This window comes from Bemisia tabaci, chromosome 10 (assembly GCF_918797505.1).
Source record: "Bemisia tabaci chromosome 10, PGI_BMITA_v3".
NCBI classification, from domain to species: Eukaryota; Metazoa; Arthropoda; class Insecta; order Hemiptera; family Aleyrodidae; genus Bemisia; species Bemisia tabaci.
In genome coordinates, this window is record NC_092802.1 from 33,109,782 (window position 1) to 33,132,892 (window position 23,111).

Here is a 23,111-nt window from a genome sequence, read left to right on the forward strand (position 1 = left end):
ATTGCCTATCTTCCGTGCTAAGGAACATCTTTTTACGTTGAATCATATTAAATGGAACAAATCCCCACGTATGATTTCAAAACAAGTTTCGCTCCCTCCGCGCATATCCTCTCTCAAGAAACATTTTAAATAATGAGGCTTCTGTCTCATCGTAGTTGACAAAACCGGACAACAGTGAATTTCTACCCTGCGCAGGCTACCCGTCAGGAGTCCCAGCGAGGTCTGCCGTGCTAAGGAAGAACGCAGTGTGAACATTCGAGAGTTTCCAAATTTCCCTCGATAAAATGTTTATTTCTAAGGAAAGTTATTAATGTTTCCCCTGAAATTTTCCGAAGTTTTAGATCATATCACAAACAAAATTATCTGAGAAATTGGTAGACAAATATTCAAAAAATGTCCTGAAAATTAGTGATTTGCCGGGGGAAATTTGACAACGCCTGGAGGCTCATACGGCGATTTTCCTAAACATGGCGGAGGTAGCCGAAGCCACCTTGTTTTAATGCTCATGAATCACTGATTATGGCGAGTAAAAAGTCAACTCAGAAGGGAGGAAAGTATAAAAATTAATGAACATAGAGATGAGAGCAAAGTTTTAAACGAACCAATGAAAAGTTATGGGTTTTTACGAGTCGCGGCAGGACAGGCCGCAGGAGCCTGATATTAGGTAATCAAGCTCTCTTTACATCTGTGTACCCGGATTCCATGAAAATAAAAATAAATTAAAAAGGATAAAAAACCAACAACTTCCATCCTCACGCGTTCGGGGGGAGGGATATTAAAACGGCGTCGATTGTTAAGATAAAGTCCGTTGGTTGATCTCATTCGGACAATTTTCCTCTGAGCAAATTTGCCGTGTGCATGATGATTCAGCAGTTCATGCACTGGAAAAAAAAACACATTGGATCTAGAGTCCAGACTCTTGAAAACATTGACAAGAAAAAATACTCTTGATTCAATCAGATTGTTGCTTAAATAAAAAGGAAATCCGCTCAAATTAAGAGAATTGGTTTTTGATTCAAGCTTAAATCTGATTGAATCAAGAGTATTTTTTCTTGTCAATGTTTTCAAGAGTCTGGACTCTGGATCCAATGTGTTTTTTTCCAGTGTGGAACCGAGGGAGAATGAGACAGGTACAGTGTGGCATAAAAGGTAAGAAAGAAATGAAAGATTGGAAATTTCGGTGAAATATTTCATAAAATTTCACCAGCCTGTGACATATTTCATATTTTTCAGGGACTAGAGTATACAATCCGCACTCAAACACACAAAAATAGAAGAAAGTCACAATTTTTACACTTTGCGAAACATGAAAAGGAACCGATATTTTTCAATCTCTTTCATAAATTTCTGAAATCTCATGAGCTGTTTCCCGTGAAATTTCAAGATTTTATTTCTCATGAAATTTTGCCACCCTGGGCAGGTAAACTGCCCTGCTAAGGAAGAACGTCGCACGAGCATCCTGCTGTTGCCAAAATTCCCCCGACAAAATATTTATTTTGGAGGAAAGTTATGCATATTTTTCATTGAAATTTTCAGATGTTTTTAATGAAACTGTGGACAAAGCTGCCTGAAAAATGGAGAGAAAAAATTCAGAATTTCCCCAGTACATTCATTTTATATCGAAGGAAATATGGCAACGTTTGGAGGCTCATACCGCGTTTTTTCTTAGTACGACAGAAAGTTGTCGCTCCGCGGGCTTAATGACAATTATCGCATGAGCCTCAGAAAGCATGGATTTTTACGTGAAAAAGGGCTCACGTGGACATTGATGTACACCCTCACGTCCGGGGGACCATAATGCGGCGCGGCGCGCTGCCAGCTCAAAACGCGCACTGACGCCTACAAACCTAAGTGGATACTTCAAGCATTGCGCAATGCGTGAAGCAGCCCTTTAGGTTTGTGGGCGTCAGTGCGCATTTTGCGCTGGCAGCACGCCGCGCACTGTATTGAATATTCGACTTACCCTTTATGATGACAAACTATTTGTGATTGATCAAAACTTGATTATTAAGAACGCCTTTAAGTGTAACAGCAATATTATATGAGTCAGCACACAATTGCAATTTCCTTGATTAAAATCGTGTTATGATTCAAAATATCAGATGAAATCCACGGTTCGTTTGTTGTTTGAGTGTCGACCAGGTGTGTTGATTGTTATTCTACACGGGCGTCAATCTCTCCGCGTTTATTTTAAGCGTCGCCGTAGAATCATTGCACTGAAGCGGTGAGTTGAAACCTTTTACAACATCAACTTTCCGCTGTAGTAAGCCGATTATGATTCAGGATTAATTTACGAGTGTAATCGCGTGACCATAATTCCGTAATTTCAATGCTCCTCAACATTAAACCTTCTCCCCGAGCTATTGCCCTCCACGAAGTTATGGATTTTTGTCCAATTTCCCATTGATGTCGTAGATGCAGTACTGCCGTACTAAGGAACACTGAAAAAAATAATAGAGCCGTAGAGACAAGATAAACTTGTTAAACCTGCCTTGTCTCAGGAACAAGACTTTTAGTCTGCCAAACAACTCAGTTTGTTTGGGAAACAACACCCGTTTGTTAATGCAACAAGACCAGTCTTGTTTTATATGCTAGGTTTCTGAGCCACCGGACTCGATAGTCTTGTCACTGTGACAAGATTCTCTACTCACCGCGAGTAACGGTCAAATTCAAAGAGAGCGTATTATTTTATATATTTTGAAAGAGTATTTTAAGAACTACGCATAATAATTGTTCCCCGAAAATTTTTCTGGATGTTTAATGACAAGGTAAATACAATAAGTTTATAATTCTTTTTTAAAAATAAATCGCTCATGCGTAAGGTTTTAAAATCAAATGTATCTAATTATATAATTATTTTTTTAACGTTTGATTTATTTATATATTATTAATTATTATCATGATATAAAATAAAAATAAAAATTAGAATCATTAACAGGGAACAAAGGAAACATCGTTGCTTGAAGAAACACATTTTTTCGGCCTAAATTGTCCATTTTTATCTGATGTAGAGTGTAAATTCCTTTTCGTAAACGGTAAATAGTAAAAAAGAAAAAAACCAAACAATCTGATGCTCTACGCATTCCACAGACTTGAGATAGCAACAAAATGAAAAAGTAATTCTGTGGGCTGTACTTATACTTAAAATTCGGCCTCACTATACAACTAGCCCGGATAGCTCGGTCAGTAAGACACTCGGTCCGTAACCATATGGTCCCGCGTTCAAATCCCGATCAGGTCGGTAAAATTTGATAGAGCGGACGGGACAATTCTGGTGTAAGAGGAGTGAAGGAAATAGAGGTCAATTAAATTTTCATATAAAAATTGCAATTCATATAAATTTGTGACAGTTTTTTTGCAATTTTAATTTCTTCCGAATACTGTGACAAGACAAGTCTTGTTCCCAGAACTAGACAATTTTGTTACCGTGACTAGACTTTTGACTTATGCAACAAGGAAGTCTTGTTCCCTGAACAAGACTGTATGGGTCCCACGAACAAGAATGCCTTGTGGATCAAATATAACAAGACGGTCTTGTCTGGGGGACTAGAATCCTTGTTTCTCGGACAAGGCACTTTTTTCAGTGAAGAACGCCGTACGAGCCTTCAGACGTTGTCAAGTGCCCTCCGATAAAAACCGAATTTACTGGGAAATTTCTGAATATTATTTTCCAAAATTTTCAGACAATCATGTACGCAATTCGATCTAAAATATCTGAAAATCTCGAGGGAAAATACGTGTATACTTAAATTGCATCAAAAAAACATTTTTTATCGAGGGAAATTTGGCAACTCTCGGATGTTCATACGGCGTTCTTCCTTAGCACAACAGAGTAATCGGTATGATGACGACCAAACTACCAAAGGCATATGTGTGCCTATGTATCTAATATCTAATATCTGGGGAAACAATAAAATTAAAAAAAAAAAAAAAAAAAAAAAAAAAATCTTTATTTCCCTAAGGAAGAGTCCATGGATCGAAGAATAATTCCAGCCGAATGATGTTCTGTGAAAAGCTAGTTCTATCTTACGAACGTAAACAAGTCCGGGTGTGAATAATGCTCATGTATTCTGCTGACAAAAAGCAAACAAAAAGGTTGATTCATTTCTTTTTGTTTAAGGGTCCCTTTTTTGCGATCTCATTTTTCGAGGCACAGAGAATTAATTAAAAAATGTCCAAGCGAGCGCTCTGCAGGCAGTCCTGTCCCTTTGCACACACCGAATTATGACTGCACAGCATTGCCCGGTCGAAATGAAAACAGATCATTTCTTTTAAAGGCGAGAAACCATGGCGGATGAAAACCCGAGGAAGCCTCGAAAATAATGAATGGAAATTAGGATACCTTGGAGCATTGATGTAGCCGATACATACATAAGAGGCGCTCTCACAGTGCTCTCTGGCGCTCTGCGACGTCTAACCGCCACAAAGCTCGGTCCTCCCACAGGTCATCCCACAACGAAAAAAAAGTAAAGTTGATTTAACATTCTAGATGTAAAAAAAGTTTGCGAGATCTTATCAGATGCTGAATTACCCGCTTCAACAGTTACTTTAGCAATGCCAAGATGTAAAAGTAACTGCTGTGGCGGGCAATTCAGAATTTATAAGTGCTCGCAAACTTTTTTAACATCTAGAATGTTGAACCAACTTCGCACGTTTTTCTCGGTGCACATCTTTCAGGCCATGACGCAGACGACTCCTGGGTTGAAAAACGCCTTCAAATGAGGGAGTATACTTCCCGCGCATCCGAAGTGTTTGTATAGTTGCTCGTCAAGAAAGAGGCAGATGGCCGCTCCTGCCGCGCCGTGTCAGTTCTTTCGTTGTAAATTAGGGTATCTTGGAGCATTGATATAGACGTCTTTTTCATCGGATAACTGAGATCTCTCAGTTTTACGGTTTACGATCTCTTGGGTCTTCGAAACCTAACGCAAAGTTTTTTTTTTAAAATCCCTATCCATTCCGCAGTAACTACACATACCGTTCTTCCCTCAATGAAGGAACGTAACTCTATTCCAAGGTTGGAAAATTGACTCAAACAATTTAATTTTTTGTAAAAAATGTGCTTGCGCAATTATTTCCCAAAATTTGTCGGATTTTTGCATGAGATTAGAAGAAAAATTAGTGAAATATCCGGTTAGAATAGCCCGAGATTCTCTCGATAGAAATTTAATTTGCGAGGGCAAATTCGGCAACATTGAAATGTAGTTACGTTCTTTCGTGAGGGGAACGACGATCATGTATAGTTTTTTGCTGAGTCACCAAACTGAGCAGTAAGTCCAAAAATGAACTTTTTTGAAAAATGAAGTTTTTTTTTTTTATAAGATTCTAAAGGCACCAGGTGAGTAGATGATGTGGTGCTTTATTGCACATTTCCGGAGTCACATTTCTGGACAAGCCCGCTTTTCAAAAGTTCAATGACTCGAATGAATTTCAAACGCGCTACAATGGCGGGAAAATTATGGCAGTGAAGCAATTATGCAGTTAAGCAGTGTGGTCAGATCGCTATCTCCTCTTATTTTTCACTGATGTTTGTTAAAATAACACGAATTGCAATCAGAAATTGTTGCTTGTTCACTATACCGATGACGTGAATGAGATTCTTTGATTCTAAAGATATAGTCTTAACTTCCCTATTGTCTTAAAGTCTTAACTTTATTTCCTCATACACGAGGGGTAGAAAGATATGACGAAAGTCGTAGAAATCTATGCTTGCTTCTGATTGGTGCCAAATGACGTCATCCGATTCGGCGCAAAACCGGAGCTTTTTAAATTTGCGGAAAAGTTGCGCTTTTTGAACTACGTATAATCCGATTTTGGAGTTACTTTCTCGGATTTTTAATGTGCCCATGGTATTCTAGGCGTCATTTATTTTGAAAAAATATACTCGCAAGTCAACATTCGTTCAGGAATTAGTGACTTATTATATACCAGCTCATCCAGCATCACACAATCACAATCATTACGCCTTGCAGAGATTTGTCTTCACGATTCCACGTTTGAAAAACGCCTTCAAATGAGCGATTATACTTCCCGCACATCCGGAGTGCTAATATAGTTGCTCGTGAAGAAAGTGACCGATCCTGCCGTGTCAGTTCCTTCGTTAAAAATTGGGATATTTTGGAGCATTGATTTAGGCGTATTTTTCATTGGAAGACCTAGGGTTTTTGGTAATCAACCAGACTTCAGGTCTTGGATAGACCTTGATTGTTATTTTAAAAAAAGGCACATAAAAGAGTTTTCTATGATTCTAGGATAAAACTAGATTTATTGTTTTTGATCCGTGCAGTTTTGCAGTCAAATTTCTGCCAAAGCTTACTCCTGCATGACGAAATCGATAGCTTCTCATTGATGAAGTTAATTATGATTTTCTTTCGACTATCTGAAAGTATTTTAAAAAAATTCCTTCCGAAAATATACGTCAGTTTTCTTTCCAAGCAGAGGACAGAAACTTTAAGGCCATAAAGATTATTTTTTCGTTTTATCGCAATTGTACGTATAGATGGTTTAAGTAAAACAAATTTAATAAAAATAAAAAAAAATAAAAAAAATAGGTAATAGTAAAAAAAATATTTTCCTCTAATTGCGGCATTGCAAATTTCCGTTCATATTTTATTAGTCAAAAAGAAAACCATCAATAACCTTTTTTGAGCTGAGAATTGTCTATATTTATTGGAAATTTTCGCAGATTTCAAGGAAATAATTTTATCCATTTTTTTTCAAGAAAATCAGACTTTGACGGCTATTCTAAAACATTTTGGTAGTTGTAAGTACTCTCCGACTTTGACTTTTGGTATATGAATGTTCACGATTGCAAAAAAAGGACTTTCGCCCTCATTCGGCAAGGATGGAAGAAAGATCAGTAATTAATATCACTCGGGACAATTATCACGAAGAATGCCAGGAAAAAGATTTCATCGCAGACTCGAATGGACTATACTCCTCTTTCAACTTTTCTCCAAAAACAATGACAATGCTCTATTTCAAGAACAAAACATTTATTTTAATCTTCATTTGAGTTAGTAGGGCTCCGTCGCGCGGAAAGAAAGTTCCTTGATGATCTTTTTTCACCATCTCCTCCGTCTTAAATAGTGTTTGGATCGTCATGTATAGCTCACCTAGGCCCATAAAAAAAGGAGTTGGTCGCATTTCGGGAATCTTGGATTCCGTCGATGACATAGGTCGTTACGGATGGTTCTTTATCTCCGATTTTCTTGGAAGTGATGTCGTTTATTGAAGAAAGTCACTATATAAAGTGTTTGAAATTATAGTTGGCGTTGATCGAAGCGAAAAAAAACGGACTTTATGGTCCGTTTTTCATACTTTGAATCTCAGATTTTACTGGAATATCGACGCCATATTGCACCGACCCACGTCACGGGGTAAACAATCTTCAAGATGCGACCAACTTCCATTTATCTCCATGGTATAAGCCCAAAAAACATAACAAGTTCATACCTCCATGAAGTGAAACAACCAGTGTGTTTTCATGTTCAGCAAAAGCAGCATACAAACCGTTAAGAACGTGAATTTGCATCTTTGCGATACGACTATATGGTGACAGGATTCTTTTTAAACTTTAGATAATTTTGTCTCAAAATTATACAAATGTCATGCAATCAATCCTTTTTTTTAAAGTATTTATCAAGTTATTTGCATATTTAACAAACACATTAAAAAAACATACCTATTGAAATGGAACAGGGCACAAAAGGATATCGTAACCTAGTTCAAAAGATCTTAACTTGGTAAAGCCCCGGAACCACCTGATGGCATCACTTCGAGGGAAGTTGACTCTGTATCGTTTACTTTAATCACTCTTTATTGGACACTCCTCGTTATTATGTATATTGATGTGATCAGCCCAATCTTCTCACAAATATGTTCAAATAGTCCTCACAACTCGCCCACAAATTGTCAACGGCCATCGAAATAAAAGACAGCAACACTCTAGCACTGTTGAATGAAGATCCCTCTCCTTCATTTAAGACAACCGAGAGCCTCTCCTCTGCCCTCTTTTTGAAAGTGAGGAGCCTCAGAGTTTGATAAATGGAATTTAAATGCTCACTCAGTGTTTCTTTCGCAGTCAGTTTGCAAAGGGATCACGGGAACAAGTGACGGATGATGAGGTGGCGCGGTCGTTGGGGGACTCGGTTCAATTATGAGAAAATCAACGAATGTCTCAATTTACACTGCTGTCAGTTTAAGTCATTTCGTTGAATGAGCTGCGCCGAGATGGAAGGCTTTATTGCCCCCACACTGGAAAAAAATCTCGGTGTATTTACTAAGAAAAGGGTAAAATTACCAAGAATACAGGGTTCTATTTGATCCCAGTTTTTACTTGGTAAAATTACCATTTATGGAATTGGTAAACTTTACCGAGAAATCTCGGTAAAATTATTGAACTTTCTCGGTAATTTTACTGGACCTTGGTAAAAAGGCCAATATTTTTTATAGACTGTGGTAGAATTGCCGAGATAAAATGGCAAAGTTACCGGGAATTGATTACCGATAAAAGTGGTATTCTTACCTGTAAAAAACAGTAAAAATGCCGGTTTTTAGGTAAGCTTACCAGTCTGTCTCGGTAAAATTACCAATAATTGGTAAAAAAAGTGAGATGGTAAAGGTACCAACGGACCGTGGTAAAAACGCCGAGAATTTTTTTTCAGTGCAGTATTCATTCTCTAAAATCACTGATGTCCCAAAACGTTACATGTTAAAATAGGATTCTTTATTTCATCCATTAGGTATAAAATTCGGATCGAAGGAAAGGCTTGTTCAAAAGGACTCCATAGATTGATTATCTAAATCATAACATTTAATAAAAGACTCAAATGTCAAATAACAGTAATACATGACACAATGTAACAGTAACATAATGTCTGACCCCTTGGGAGGGAGTGATCCTATTTTATATCAGCACTTATTTTGGTTTTTTGATCATTCAGAGGTTTATGTTCTTATTTTACCAGGCTTTGGCTTTGGCAAATCGTATTTTGCAAATGGTTTCCCAACTATGCTGCCGTGCTAGGGAAAAACGCCGTACGAACATTCGAGAGTTGCCAAATTTCTCCACCTAAAATAGTGATTATTGAGAAAAATAATGAAAATTTCTACTTGAACTTTGCCGATACTGTAGACCACACTGCGAATGAAATTCTCAGTGTAAGTGGACGGAAAATTTTCACAAGTTTTCCTGAAAATTTGTTTTTTTTACCAAAAGAAATTTGGCAACGCCCGAAGGTGCATACGGCGTTCTGCCTTGGCGTGACAATATGTCAGAATGTCTTCCAGTCCGGACTTTCCGGAAAGTCCGGAGACAGTACTGTTTTTCTAAGAGCAGCCCGGAAACACTGAAAAAGTGCGGAAATTCCGCAAGAAGGTCCGGAATTTGTTTCTTCAGACCACACGTGTTTTTTAAACCTTGGAAGTATGCAATCCGCTTTTATTTTTAGAGTAGCATTTGCCTGCCAGATCGCGATTGTGTAGTCAGTTAATATCCAAGCCACCAATGAAATTTGCTAAGTTTTTTTTTGTCGCAATGCGAGCGAGACATTGTTTGAATTTCGTCAAATGGAGGTTCTGAAAAAGTACTACTACTACTGAATAATTTCTTAGGGACGTACTGCAAAAGTTCTGTAAAAGCACTGATTTTTGGCCAGCCTGTTTTAGTAAACACTCTGTATGTAAAGCATTAACGCTCAATAGACCAATCTTGACTTGGAAACTGGCACCTCAATAAGCGAATTTTCGTGATTGGGTTAGGTTACTTATTTGGATACATCACTGTTGTCACCGATGGAATTTGGGCCAATCAGAATCTGGTATCTAATTAATTTTCAACTGAATTCTGAAGAAACCGAGCCAAATCCCTTATTTGACCAATGCAACACGACTTATTCCACGATATAAAATATCATACTAATCACAATACAAATTCACAAAAATATGTGCCTTTTTTCCTCTTCACTTGAACACCATCACCTCACCGCGGTTGTTGTTGCTCGGTTGTTGTTTTTGTCACACAAAACACCGCCATTTTGGAAAGGATGATTGCTTTTCGATGTTTCTGGTGAAACTCCTATCCACTTTTCGACCTCTTCCGGTGGAGGGTCCAGATATTTTGGATTTGGTGCAGACACTGGTTGCTGATGAGTTCAACAAACTAAAGGATTGGGTTGAAAGAAAGTGTTCTTCATCAGGATTTGGTCAAAAAAGTCAAACAAAGTCCTTCGCGAAAATTCGTCTATTAGCAGCATGGAGCGGAAGCGAAACATTGTGAGTTCACGCTACGCGCCATCGCGCCTTCAATTTTGGAGACGCAACGCGGACATCCATCAAGCACGAATAGTTGTATCTCCGCGCCGTCATCAACGCTCTTCTAACACTGCTCCTTTCCTCAGTGAGGCTCATTATGATCAGATCCGTGAAAGGAGATCTGTTAAGGATCTTGAGATCTTATCTTTCAGGAGGAAATTTTCCGTAAAAAATAAATAACAGAAATAATACTCAAAATTCTTCCCGCAGAAGAAATTTTGTTTCACAGTAGATAACAATCGGGATAATCTGAATACAACTTTTTTTCGGAAGCATGCATAAGCCATGTTTTTCTACAACCTGAGAATTTTTATCTTGGAACTTTAGGACGCACAAATCCTTTAATTTTTGAGCCCTTAAGGTCAAATTTGCACCTAAAGTTTAATATTTTCATGCATTGTGCATTTGTAAAAGTAAGGAAACTTTTTCAACGGAATATGAGGTCCCTTTCCACAGATCCCGTCACATTTAGACAGCGTTAATTAGAAAGGAACCAAGCTATTCTATCAGCTATTGCCGAATTTAATTGAACAATTAAATTTTTTATTTGGAGACGGTTGTGCCAATTTTTGTGAAAATTTCAGTGAATTTTTCGTTTAGTATGAGATAAATTCCTCAAAGTTTTCATAGGAATCCACCTAAACGTTCTTTTGTAAAAAATTAAATGCCTCAGTTAAATTTGGCAATAGCTCATGTGGCTTGATTCCCTTTTGCTTTCCGCGGTCCAGTTCTCAGGAGGCTTTTTAGAGTGCTCCAGTGTATTTTTTGCTGCTTAATCCAAAGGGGTCTTGATTTTCTTATCATCCACCTGTTTCCCAGTGGCGTGGCGTGAAGGATCGATTATCGATATTTCTCCATTTGAAGCTGTAGTAAAGAATCGATTATCAAGGTGTTCCTTGCGCACTTTTCCGTAGCGTCTTTTTAGATCCAAAGGAAATGTTGCATGTGTGAGGAATTTGCGATTTGACTAATGATTCTTATGTAAAAGTTCGCGAGAAACACGATGATGCCACTGGTTTTCTCTGAAATCATCTCCCAAGCTCAAAAAAAGCTCTCAAGTTGAGGCCAAAATGGAGGGGATATCCCACCCTACCCTGAGAGTCCACCTCTACATCAAAACAAACTCTCCATGCAAAGATAGGGAGCAAGTACTTACATTAGCAGTAATGCCGTGTTTTCAATGTTCGAGTCCCCAAATAAATTGGCAGCCCTGTCAATGTATTTGCTCCCTATCTTTGCATGAAGAGTTTGTTTTGACGTAGAGGTGGACTCTCAGGATAGCGTGGGATATCCCCTCCATTTTGGCCTCAACTTGAGAGCTTTTTTGAGCTTCAGAGTTGATTTCAGAGAAAACCAGTGGGACTATCGTGTTTCTCGAGAACTTTTACAAAAGAATCAACAGTCAAATCGCGAATTCCTCACACATGCAACATCTCAATTTCGAATGGAATCCTCTGTAAAATTGGAAGGGATAAAAATCTCAAATTTTCCTGTATATTCTCGAGTTATCGGGGGAAATTTGGCAGCACCTGGTGGCTCATACGGCGTTTTTCCTAAGCACGGCAGCGTACGGCGTTCTTTCTCAGCCCGGGAGTGTTCCTCTCCTCGAATCGCGAATCCACGGAGAAGACGCGCCAACGACCCGGCAATATCGTAGCGAACGGGCGAAGTTATAGAACCGTCGAACGGAATTAAGTTATCGAGATGTCATCCTTCCATTTGTTTTTCACGCTCCACCGATTTCTTTCTCGACTCCTCTACTCGATTTTCCTCTCTCTCTCACCTATCCCGGCTCTCTTTTTTCACTGTACCCTTTAAAACTCTAATTTCTTCGCTCGTGCTCCCTAACCCCCCCCCCCCCCATCTCATCCACGCCAATCCCTCGGAGCGGTGCGTTGCGGGTTGCGGTGGCGGCGGTGAAGGGGTATCGAGGAGTTTTGACACTCTGTCAGAAAGTATCGTCGACGGAAACTAGCTTTGGGAGTTTCGGCCCGCAGCTTACTATCAGCGCTCCCGAAAGAGGCAGCTCACTTTCTCTCCCGCATCGTTGCCAGTTTTCAGTGCAGACAAACCTTATTTTCTCAAATTTTGCCTTTGTAAACTGATCTTCATTGCTCTTGTCCGTTCTCTTAGTTGCCTTGTTTTGTGCCTTATACTTGGAGGACGAGGCGCACAAGTGCAGTTCCTGAAAAAATTGAGAACTTAATGATTTCAAGTAAAACTAGTCTTAATGCATAATCTGTGAAAAATTCGCTCCCAAATTCCAATTTTTAAGCATCAAAAAATCAGTTTGAATTTTCTTTCCGCCATAAGGATCCATGTAATTTATAAACTTCAAACAAGTATTTCTCGTTATAGCAAACACTGAACTTATGCGCCTTGTCCTCAAAGCCCCTCATTTAATGTTTGTAATTACTTTCTTATGTAACTTGCTTTTCAGAGGGGAAAAAAAGAAAAGAAAAAAAAGACAATCCTGATTTGTGACTTTTGAGGCGGTTACCAGTCTTTTCGTTGCAGTGCCATTAGGTCTGCTATAGGCAATGTGTCAATTGAAACGGATGGTATGGATTCGATTAACATGAATCGATCGAAAACCAAAATCGTATGAGCCGATGGACGTGAACGATCGACAAATTTTTATATTAATGGCGTCGATTCGATCGACATGAATCGATCGAAAAATAAGAACGTGAACCGATCGACATCCGTGAATCGATCTACAAATCTGTAAATCGACCGATAACTCCTTTCATCTTTAGAAAAACCCGTGAATCGACCGAAATCTCCGTGAATCGATAGACAACCTCGTGAATCGATCAACAACTTAGTGAATCGACAGACACCCCGTGATTCGATCGAATAGTCGATCCACTTCAGAAGAGACTGTCGACTGTCTGGAACTTCAGAGATCCATATGACCTCAACCTCGGGTCCCATGCACGAAATTTTTTTCTCCGTGTATATAGCCCTTACATTTTTTACAGTGTAAATAAAGACAAACATTTGGAGGCATTGATTTCAATTTTAAAGTGCAAATAAAAAATCCCAGAAAACGAGTGAATTTAGTGTCTTTTGAAGGCTAAAAACGCACATAAAATGTTTAAATTTGGACTTACGCCCTTCCAGCAGGACCGATTCAATTTAAGGACACCCGAACTCCGGACTATCGCAAAACGGAACGAATCCCCACCGCTTACTCATGCCATCAGTTTCAATATTTTCCCACGGGGTGCTATCGACCACACTTGAAAGATAATGGTCAGTGCGGTTGCCAAATCGGGCTCGAATTCAATCGAACCCCCCGAGTCGAAACCGAATCCATGCAATCCGATGAAAACTCAGACGCGGAATATAAATCGAAATTCGATAGACTCGAGATCTCCCATACGAGACCTCCGGGGTGTGTCAAATCGATCCAGGTTGCCAGAGAGGTAATTTTTCCACACAGTCGGGCGCCGATGTAGTGTAGTCACAAATTGCAAGCTCGTATCGCGGAAGCACATTAGTTTTATCACCGAGCACAATGCGTTCCAACACTTTCGTTCCCTTCCACCACTGCACAATGTTGCCGAAGTTATGTCATAAATGAAATTATTAAAACGCGCAACTCATTTGCGATGGCGATTCTAGGAGGCTGGCAACACTGTTTTCAGAGGTGGATCCAGCAATTTGGCAATAGAGGATTCCCGCCATTTAAACCTATGTTAAAAAATCGATTCTTGCCGGAGCACCTGGCCCCTCAAAAAATCGATACATTTCCATAGGTTTAAATGGGAAAAACAATGTTGCCAATTCGATGGATCCGCCAATGACTGTTTTTTTATCCAATTAAACGTATGTTTAACAATCTATTCTAGGTGAGGCATCCTGTCTCGCTTAAAAACGATATATTTAATGGATTAATTTAAATTGAGTCTTGACAGTATTGCCAACTTGCTGGAATCGCCATTACTCATGTGCGATGTTTCAAAACATCTGTTACTGTTTCATTTTATCGGAAGAGAACGAACAAACTCTTTTTTTTTACTTTTTTCAAAACTGTTTCTCGCATAGAAATGACAATCAGGGAAGTTATTGAAAGAAGACATTGATCTTTTTTTTTTTGTGAATGAATTGTAACAGGCAGTCTCCAGCATTGCACATCGAGGTACGCATTTATAGAGTCTGCAGTCTGCATCCCCAACGATATAGAAAATTACAAAAATGTTCGCATATCGATGAATTTTCCTTTTGAAGGAAATAACTGAATAAAACGGACGCGAGAATATTAGTTGATTCAGTGGCGTGACGTGCTTTGCGATAAATCGATTGGTCTGTCATTTAAGCCTATGGGAAAGGATCGATAAACAGGGTGTTTGCAATGAACACCTTAATAATCGATTTTTTACCATACCTTCAAATGGGGAAGTATTAATAAATCGATCATTCACGCCTCGCCTTTAGAATGGAGTTGTTGCATGTGTGAGGAATTTGGGATTTGACTAATCATTCTAATGTAAAAGTTTGCGAGAAACACGATGGCCCCACTGGTTTTCTCTGAAATCAACTCCCAAGCTCAAAAAAAAACTCTCAACTTGAGGCCAAAATGGAGGGGATATCCCACGCTATCCCGAGAGTCCACCTCTACATCAAGACAAACTCTCCATGCAAAGATAGGGAGCAAATACATTGACAGGGCTGCGACTTTATTTGGGGACTCTAAAACTGAAAAAACGGCAACCCTGCTAATGTATTTGCTCCCTATCTTTGCATGGAGAGTTAGTATTGATGTAGACGTGGACTCTCAGGATAGCGTGGGATATCCTCTCCATTTTGGCCTCAACTAGAGAGCTTTTTTTGAGCTTGGGAGTTAATTTCAGAGAAAACCAGTGGCACCATCGTGTTTCTTGCGAACTTTTACATAAGAATCATGAGTCAAATCGCAAATTCCTCACACATGCAACAACTCCATTGACCCTTCTCTCGACCCTAGAAACACTTGTATTGAGGTAGCATAAACACTAACCTGACTAACCGACAGACTTACGGCTCATCAACCACTCTTAGTCAGGGCTAAGTTAAAAATTCCGGGTAACTTTTTTTAAGATGCTTCATTTTTCTAATAGCTTCATGTGCTTTTAACTCGAGATCGGTGCGTTTGATAAAACTTAATCAAATTTCTAAACGCATACTAATTTATCAAATGATTTTTTGTTTCAGAAAGGACAGCTGCTCTTCATAGAGGGAATTAATGAATTGAGGTAAATTATCATTAAATACTCCGGGCAACATTATGCTCTGTTTTTGATGTAGATGTTTAACAAAAACTCGGTTAGTAATTGTTTCCAGGAACTTAATAGACCAAAAGGACAGGGCGTTAGTGGATACTTTGCATGCTGAAATTGACTTACGAACAGTGTTCCAAATCCGATTTTGAAGCGGAATGCTCTAACTTATTTCACGGAGCATAGACATAATAGACTTCGAAGCAAACTCCTATTACTGAGATGCAAATGAATCAGTGAAAACGGAAAATGCACCGACTCGATTTGTCAATGCTCAATTTTCATTAAAGATACTCAATTTTCGTAAACTTCATTGATGTTAGCGAATCTGTTCCAACTTGGACCTTTAAAGTGTCTTTAAGTACTTGGACTTCGGCACCAAAAATGTTTTTCTTAGACTAACTTCTTCACCTACTGTGCAGTTTCGTTTACGTCTTTATTATTTTCATTTTTTGCGAGTTGGCGTTTTTCTGTTCTCGCTAATTCAATTATGTGTAGAAAAGGAGGAGAAATTCGACACCTAATATAGGAGTATGTTTTCTTTCTCATTTCGTTGTGATCACGGAGAAACTCCCGTAAAAATATGCGAATGTTGCTAAAAATGTCCTGAGATAATGTACTTTTTTTAAAGGAAAGCCACGGGTATTTTTACATGACATAGAGAATTTGCAGGTGCCTGAAATTTGATGAATATCGTGTTTGAGTGGAAACTACTGAGTGAACTGAACACGAGGATACTCTTGGTTTGTGAATTGAACAATTTTTGGAGAAGACATGACAAAATGATCTAATCTCCCCGGACCCCCTCCGGCCTGGGGGGTATCCCATGACCCCCCGATTCCCCGTGGTAGGGGGCCAGGCCCCCTAGCAAAATGTCCTAGGTACGCCTATGTCCGCAGTTAAATTTCAAAATTCTTGAGCACCGTCCAGTGTTGCTTTTGCTTAGTTAACTCATGTAAACTTGGCAACACTTCATAACGCAAATGAGTCTTCAAATGAAATTCAAGATTCAAGCTTGGAAGGATTTAAAAATCTTTTTGATTTTTAAGCACCACCGCCTCCCGACGAATCCGAGGGTTACTCAATACGCAAATCAGCTGGCGGGAAGGTGTCAAGACCGACGTTGTCACATTTCATCGAAAAACCCGCACATCGAGACACTCCACCGTAAAAGACCGCAAGATGCGGAACGACTCGACATCGCCCCCAATTCTTACTCTGTCATGCTAAGGAAGAACGCCGTATGAGCCTTCAGACGTTGCCACATCACTTTCAATAAAACGAAGAAAATTTCAGATGAAGTACCCAGAGGGAGAGCACGGACATGTCGGTAATTTTGAGGTTAGGTTATGGAGGGTTTAGGTCCCGAAAAGGCAGCCAAATTATGAATTAAAATTATCCAGAGTGATTCATTATTAAAATTGTTTTTCCTAAATTTACTCATTTTTGCGAAAGAACGCTCATTTATGAACATTCTTAACCATCTTGGTATGATATTGGAATCCAAAGATAATGGCAGTGACATTTCTCGTGTTAGAAGATTGGCTGCCCTTTTGGACCCTAAGAGCTTCATATTTCGACATGTCGGACTCTTACCATAGTTTCGGATGTTTATCTTCAAATTTCTCAGAAAATTTTCTTCGCAATTCACTCTAAGATATTTAAAAATGTCAAGGATAAATATACATGACTTTCCCCAAAAATGCATTTTTTGACATGTTTTTGCTCTCCTTGTACAGGTACTCTAATTGGACTGCATTTTGCAATTTGGAAACCGTAAATTCTGGCCCGGTATAAAAACAACGTATGTGCCATTAGTTTCCCTATGCACATAAGTGTTTTTTTTCAGATGAGCCAGAATTTATAGTTCCGAACTGCAAAATGCAATGTTCCGAACTGCAACTTTTTTTCAAATTTTTCAGAAAATTGTGTTCGGGATTCAATCTAAAATATTTGAAAATATCAAAAAAAAAAAACATGCAAAACTTTCCCCGAAAATGCATTTTATATCCGGGGAAATCCGGCAACTCTCGGGTGTGGATACGGCGTTCTGCCTTAGCGCGGGAGTACAGCACAATACCGACAAATTAATAAAAGCTCTCGCGGAGCTCGGTATATAACTTGATAAAAGCTTGAATGAAAGCTTGATAAAGCTCTTTCGAGTTGGATTGCTTAATTCGATTTCGCTCAGGCAGCAAGTCTCTTCAAGTCCGAATTTTACTATTGCTTTGACGTTGGCAAGCAGCGCGATCCTACCCTCCTCCCCCCCCCGTCCCCTGTCCCCATCCCCCCTCCCCCTCCTCCGGGGCGTCCCTTCTCATTCTTCCCGCCCGGGCGGATCCCTGACGGGGATGCCTCCCGCACGAGGAGCTCTTATTCCTCCGAATTAAATTTTTCTCTCGAAAATATGGCTTAAAGAAAGATGCTTTTTCTTACTCCCTCCGAGAGGCGGATTCCTTGACGGGTCTCGGAGCTACACTCGTATTTTAAGTGCGCCGTCGGATGAGAGTATTGTGCTCGCCGCCGTGGAATCCTCTCGTATCGCTTCTTTCAATCTGACCGGGATGCGCTCTCGCATGCCTCTCCCGATGGTCCACACACACACCCTCCCTCACACCTTCACCTTCACTTACACTGCCGCACCGGAAAAAAAAAAAACACATTGGATCTAGAGTCCAGACTCTTGAGAACATTGACAAGAAAAAGGACTCTTGATTCAATCAGATTTAAGCTTACATCAAAAGGAAATCTGCTCAAATTAAGAGGCTTGGTTCTTGATTTAAGCTTAAATCTAATTGAATCAAGAGTATTTTTTCTTGTCGATGTTTTTAAGAGTCGGAACTTGAAGCCGAGAGCGAGACTGGAGATCGGGGAGACGGCGCGCCATGCTTGAAGTATTCCGACGGTTTTGCAGGCGCTTGCGTAGTACGTGATACAACTATTTCGACTTCCATGTACGTAAAATTGAGTATTCGCGAAATGAAGGCGGCTTTCACGACCTTACTGGGAAAATTGAGAACATATTTTTTTCAATTTTTTTTCAGAAAATTTGATTCGCAATTCAATCTAAACTGTCTGAAGATTTCAAGGAAAATACGCATGATTTCCTTAAAAAATACATGTTTTATCCGGGGAAATTCAGCAACTCTTAAAGCTACGGAACCTTAGGCGCGTCTGGACGCGGCGTCCTGGACGCCGGCGGAAAATGCTGCTGCCGAGTCGAGGGCGAGAAGACGCTCACATTTTGGAGCACGGCACCTTAGGAGCGGAATCCGTGGATTTTTTCCGCTCTGTCCGCCGTCAATTTCTCGAATTTTTGTTGATCGGACAGTATGCTCTGGGCCGCGAAAATGGCTGTGCGCCCTTTTTTTTAGGAGGGTGTGGATTCGATCGACAAAAATCGACCGAAAAATAAAAACGTGAATCGATCGACACCAATCGATGGACAAATTACTAAAAAACGGATGTCGATTCGATCGACAAAAAATGTGGATCGATAGACGAGAAATGATTGACAATTAAAAGGAAAACCGGTATCTAGTCAATCGACATGAATCGATCGAAAAACCAAAACGTGAACCAATCGACGTAATTCGATCGATTCACAACTTGGTGGATCGATTCACGGGTTTGTCGTTTAACTCACAGGTTTGTCGATCGACTCATAGGTTTGTCGATCGATTCGCAGGTTTGTCGATCGACTCATAGGTTTGTCGATCGATTCACAGGTTTGTCGATAGACTCACAGGTTTGTCGATCTATCCACGGCTTTTGTCGATTGATTCACGGGTGGGTCGGTCGATCCACGGCTCTTGTCGATCGATTCACGGAATTTTCGATCGATTCGCGGCTTTTGTCGATCAATTCACGGCCTTTGTGATCGATTCGTGGGTTTGTCGAACTAAACACATTCAAAAATCGGTAGGAAAGGCAGCGGACTGAGCGGAATTTCTCGGCGTCTTCGCTCCGATCTGTTCGAGACAGATCGGAGCGTCCTCGCTCGGCGTTTTCCGCAGCGTCTCTTCGCCGCTAAGGTGCCGTCCCCGCGCAAAAATCATTAGACAGATTTATCGGCGTCTGGACGCCGCGTCCAGGACGCCGCGTCTAGACGCGCCTAAGGTTCCGTACCTTTAATGTTCATCTGGCGTTCTCCTCACTTAGCAAGCACTGGAAAAAAACACATTGGATCTAGAGTCCAGACTTTTGAAAACATTGACAAGAAAAAGGACTCTTGATTCAATCAGGTTTAAGCTTAAATCTAAAGGAAACCTGCTCAAATTAAGAGGCTTGGTTTCTGATTTAAGCTTAAATCTGATTGAATCAAGGGTACTTTTTCTTGTCGATGTTTTTAAGAGTCTGGACTCTAGATCCAATGTGTTTTTTTTTCTAATGCTTGCTAAGTAAGAACGCCGAATGAACATTTAAGAGTTGCTGAACCATCCCGGATAAAACATGTATTTTTTAAGAAAATCATGTGAATTTCCTTGAAATCTTCAGACAGTTCAGATTGAATTGCGAATCAAATTGTCTGAAAACAATTAAAGAAAATATGTTCTCAATTTTCCCAGTAAAGTCTCGAAAGCCGCCTTCATTTCGCGAATACCCAATTTTACGTACATGGAAGTCGGAATAGTTGTATCACGCACTACGTAAAAACCGTCGGAATACTTCAAGCATCGCGCCGTCTCCCCGATCTCCAGTCTCGCTCTCGGCTTCAAGTTCCGAGATGCGTAGGCTGTTACTGCCGTGCTAAGAAAGAGCGCCGTATGATCATTCGAGAGTTGCCAAATTTCCCATGATAAAACATGTATTTTTGACAACATCCATGCATATTATTCCTGGAAATTTTCAGATGTTTTAGATTAACTGCGTACGGAATTTTTTGAAAATGTTGGAATAAAATATTCGCAATTTTCCCAGTAATTTCGGTTTTTATCGGAGCAAACTTGGCAACGTCTGAAAGCTCATACGATGTTCTTCCTTAGCACGGCAGTATACTGACTTGCAATGGAAAAACGCCGTATGAACCGTCAGGCAATGCCAAATTTCCAATACAAAATTTTTTGCGGATTTTTGTTCAAATTTCAGTGGATCCTCTGCATACTACGAAGCAAATTCCTTGAAATTTTCAGAAAACGCGCGCAAACGCTCTCTTGTAAAACCTTAAATTGCTCAGATAAATTTGGCGACAGCTGATGTGCCTTGGTTCATTTCTGTTAAACGCGGTCCAAATAGCATTTTAATAACAAAAAAAGAAAACTAAAAAAAAAAAAGATGTTCAATGAATACCGCGAGATCAAGGGCGCGACATGAAACTTTTGATTCCTGTTTATTTCCGTTATTCTAGGAAAGCACAAAGGTATTGTTAAAAAAAAGACCCTGGGGGTAGTCAGCTCCTCAACTACATTGCGAGTCAAGTTTGATAAAAGTCAACATCGTTTCTACCCCTCTCATCCGAAGTGGAATTTCGCGGAAGTCTTTTCACGGCGAGATTAGGAGTGCAACCAGTAGCGTGGCGTGCTTAGCGATGTATCGATTGATCTGTCATTAAAACCTATGGAAAAGGATCGATTAACAGGGTGCTCGCAGCGAACACCTTCATAATCGATTCTTAACCACGGATTTAAATGGGGAAATATCGATAGTTGATCATTCGCGCCATGCCATTGAGTGCAACATGAAACTTTTCGCTCTCTATGTTATATATTTCCGTTATTTCCAGGAAAAGAGATATTTTGATCAAGGACTCGGAGAATTAAGATCTTTACCGACACCGCGAATCAACTTCAGTGCTGCCATTCTGAGGAAAAGCGGCGTATAAACATTGGGGTGTAACCAAATCTCATAGCGCGAGTAAAATATTTAGACTAATAAAATTTGCGAATGTTTGTATTTTAAATATTTACGCTCGCTGTATCTAATTGCGGTAAATATTCTCTAAAAGTTCCCAGAGAAAAAAATAAAAATTCAAAAGTTTTTCAATCATCGTATTATCTAACGTTACCCTGTAAATTTAATGCAATTCGTTTAGTTTTAGTTTTAAACAATGTAGATAGATACAAGGAAATGCTTGCAGTGGTTTCGTTATATGTAAATATAAAATAAAAAGTTTTCAAAAAATTTGGATTTTATTAGGAGGAAATTGCGCAATTTTCGAAGGTTCATTCGGTCTTTTATCTTAAAATGGAGAAATTTGCATTACCCCAGCGATGATTCCAGATCCTATTGTCACATCATAGGAATGTTGACAACGTTCGAAAGCTCATATGGACGAATTTAAATCCAAAGGAACTACAATCGTTGTGACATGCGCCCTGTCATGCATGTCTTCTTACGGATCTCAGGGCTCATATCAGAGAGGACATAGTCCCTTTTGATTTAGGATCGTCCGTATGGCGTTTTTCCTTAGCAAAGAAGTGGTGTCTTACTCGGAATTTAGGAAAGCGACACGCATTCCATGCTTGAGCTTGCTTCCCTCGTCGCACAGTAAATTGAGTCAGTGAGAAAGGTCCGACAGGATATTCTTAACTTTAACTGCAAATTTGGATGTTTATTTTGTCAAATTCAAAATTTTAAGGGGTGCCTCTTGAAGACAAGTTTACGAAAAAACCAAGGGAACCACTTTTAATACCCCACCGTTATGAATAAATACAGTGATGAGCTTTGAAAGTTTCCACATTTTGTCCAACTTCCCCTATTTACTCGTTTTAGTGTGCGTCCGGGTCCGTTAGAGAGGTGATCGGACCGCGCCGCGCAGAGGTGAGGAAGTGGGGGAGGGTGGTCGAGTTTTGAAGGGCGGAGGGGAAGATGAACTAAAAATAGCGGCGGTAAAAATAACCCCCCCCCCCCATTTCCCGCGCTTCGACGTCGAAGTTCTAAACTCCACGAGCGCCATCGCTCAACCACTCACCGTACACGCAGGGATGGACCCAAAAAGGGGGCTCCCTCCGGTAAACTACCCTGGAAGAGTTTGAGGGACCGTCGCGGCCTCTGAGTGTTGATCAATAAGCACCAAAATTAAGTACTATGATACATGGATTGCATTTTGCAAAAAGGAACCAAGAGCTTTGCTATGTTGCTAAGATTGTGTAACATATTTTGTCTGGGAGGAAAAACCTGATCATCTTGTAATCAGTTTCTATTTCACACCTCAAAAACTGTAAATTTAAGACAACAATTACCATGTAAATTTCATATTTTGCATGATTTCCGTGCTTTTATTGCAAAAGGATGAAGTTGCACAATCTTAACAACATTGCAATGCTCTTGGTTCCTTTTTGCAAAATGCGATCCACATGTCGATGGCCAAAGTGCAAAAACGCGTATCTTCATAGTGGTGTTGCCAATTTTCCGCTCCTTTTTATTTTTTCAAAGAAAAACGAGCCAACTTTATCGCTTGAGATTTACAGAGAATATTCTGCTGACAGAGCAGAAAAATTAAGGGGGTTTTCAATAAACTACGTCGACTATTTTTCTTGAGGAGAAAATAAAGTATGACGGGAAGCCTGCAACGTCGCAAACGGAGATACGTGGTTC

The 23,111-nt window shown here is 39.8% G+C and overlaps 1 protein-coding gene across 1 annotated transcript in view; it reads left to right on the top strand.

The window, feature by feature from the left end:
- Positions 1 to 23,111, top strand: part of Glut1 (Glucose transporter 1) — a 204,750-nt gene that overhangs the window by 41,758 nt on the left and 139,881 nt on the right. Inside the window, exon 2 of the mRNA XM_072304974.1 lies at positions 15,511 to 15,551. The gene's annotated coding sequence lies outside the window, so the exon portion shown is untranslated. The remainder of the gene's footprint in view (positions 1 to 15,510; positions 15,552 to 23,111) is intronic.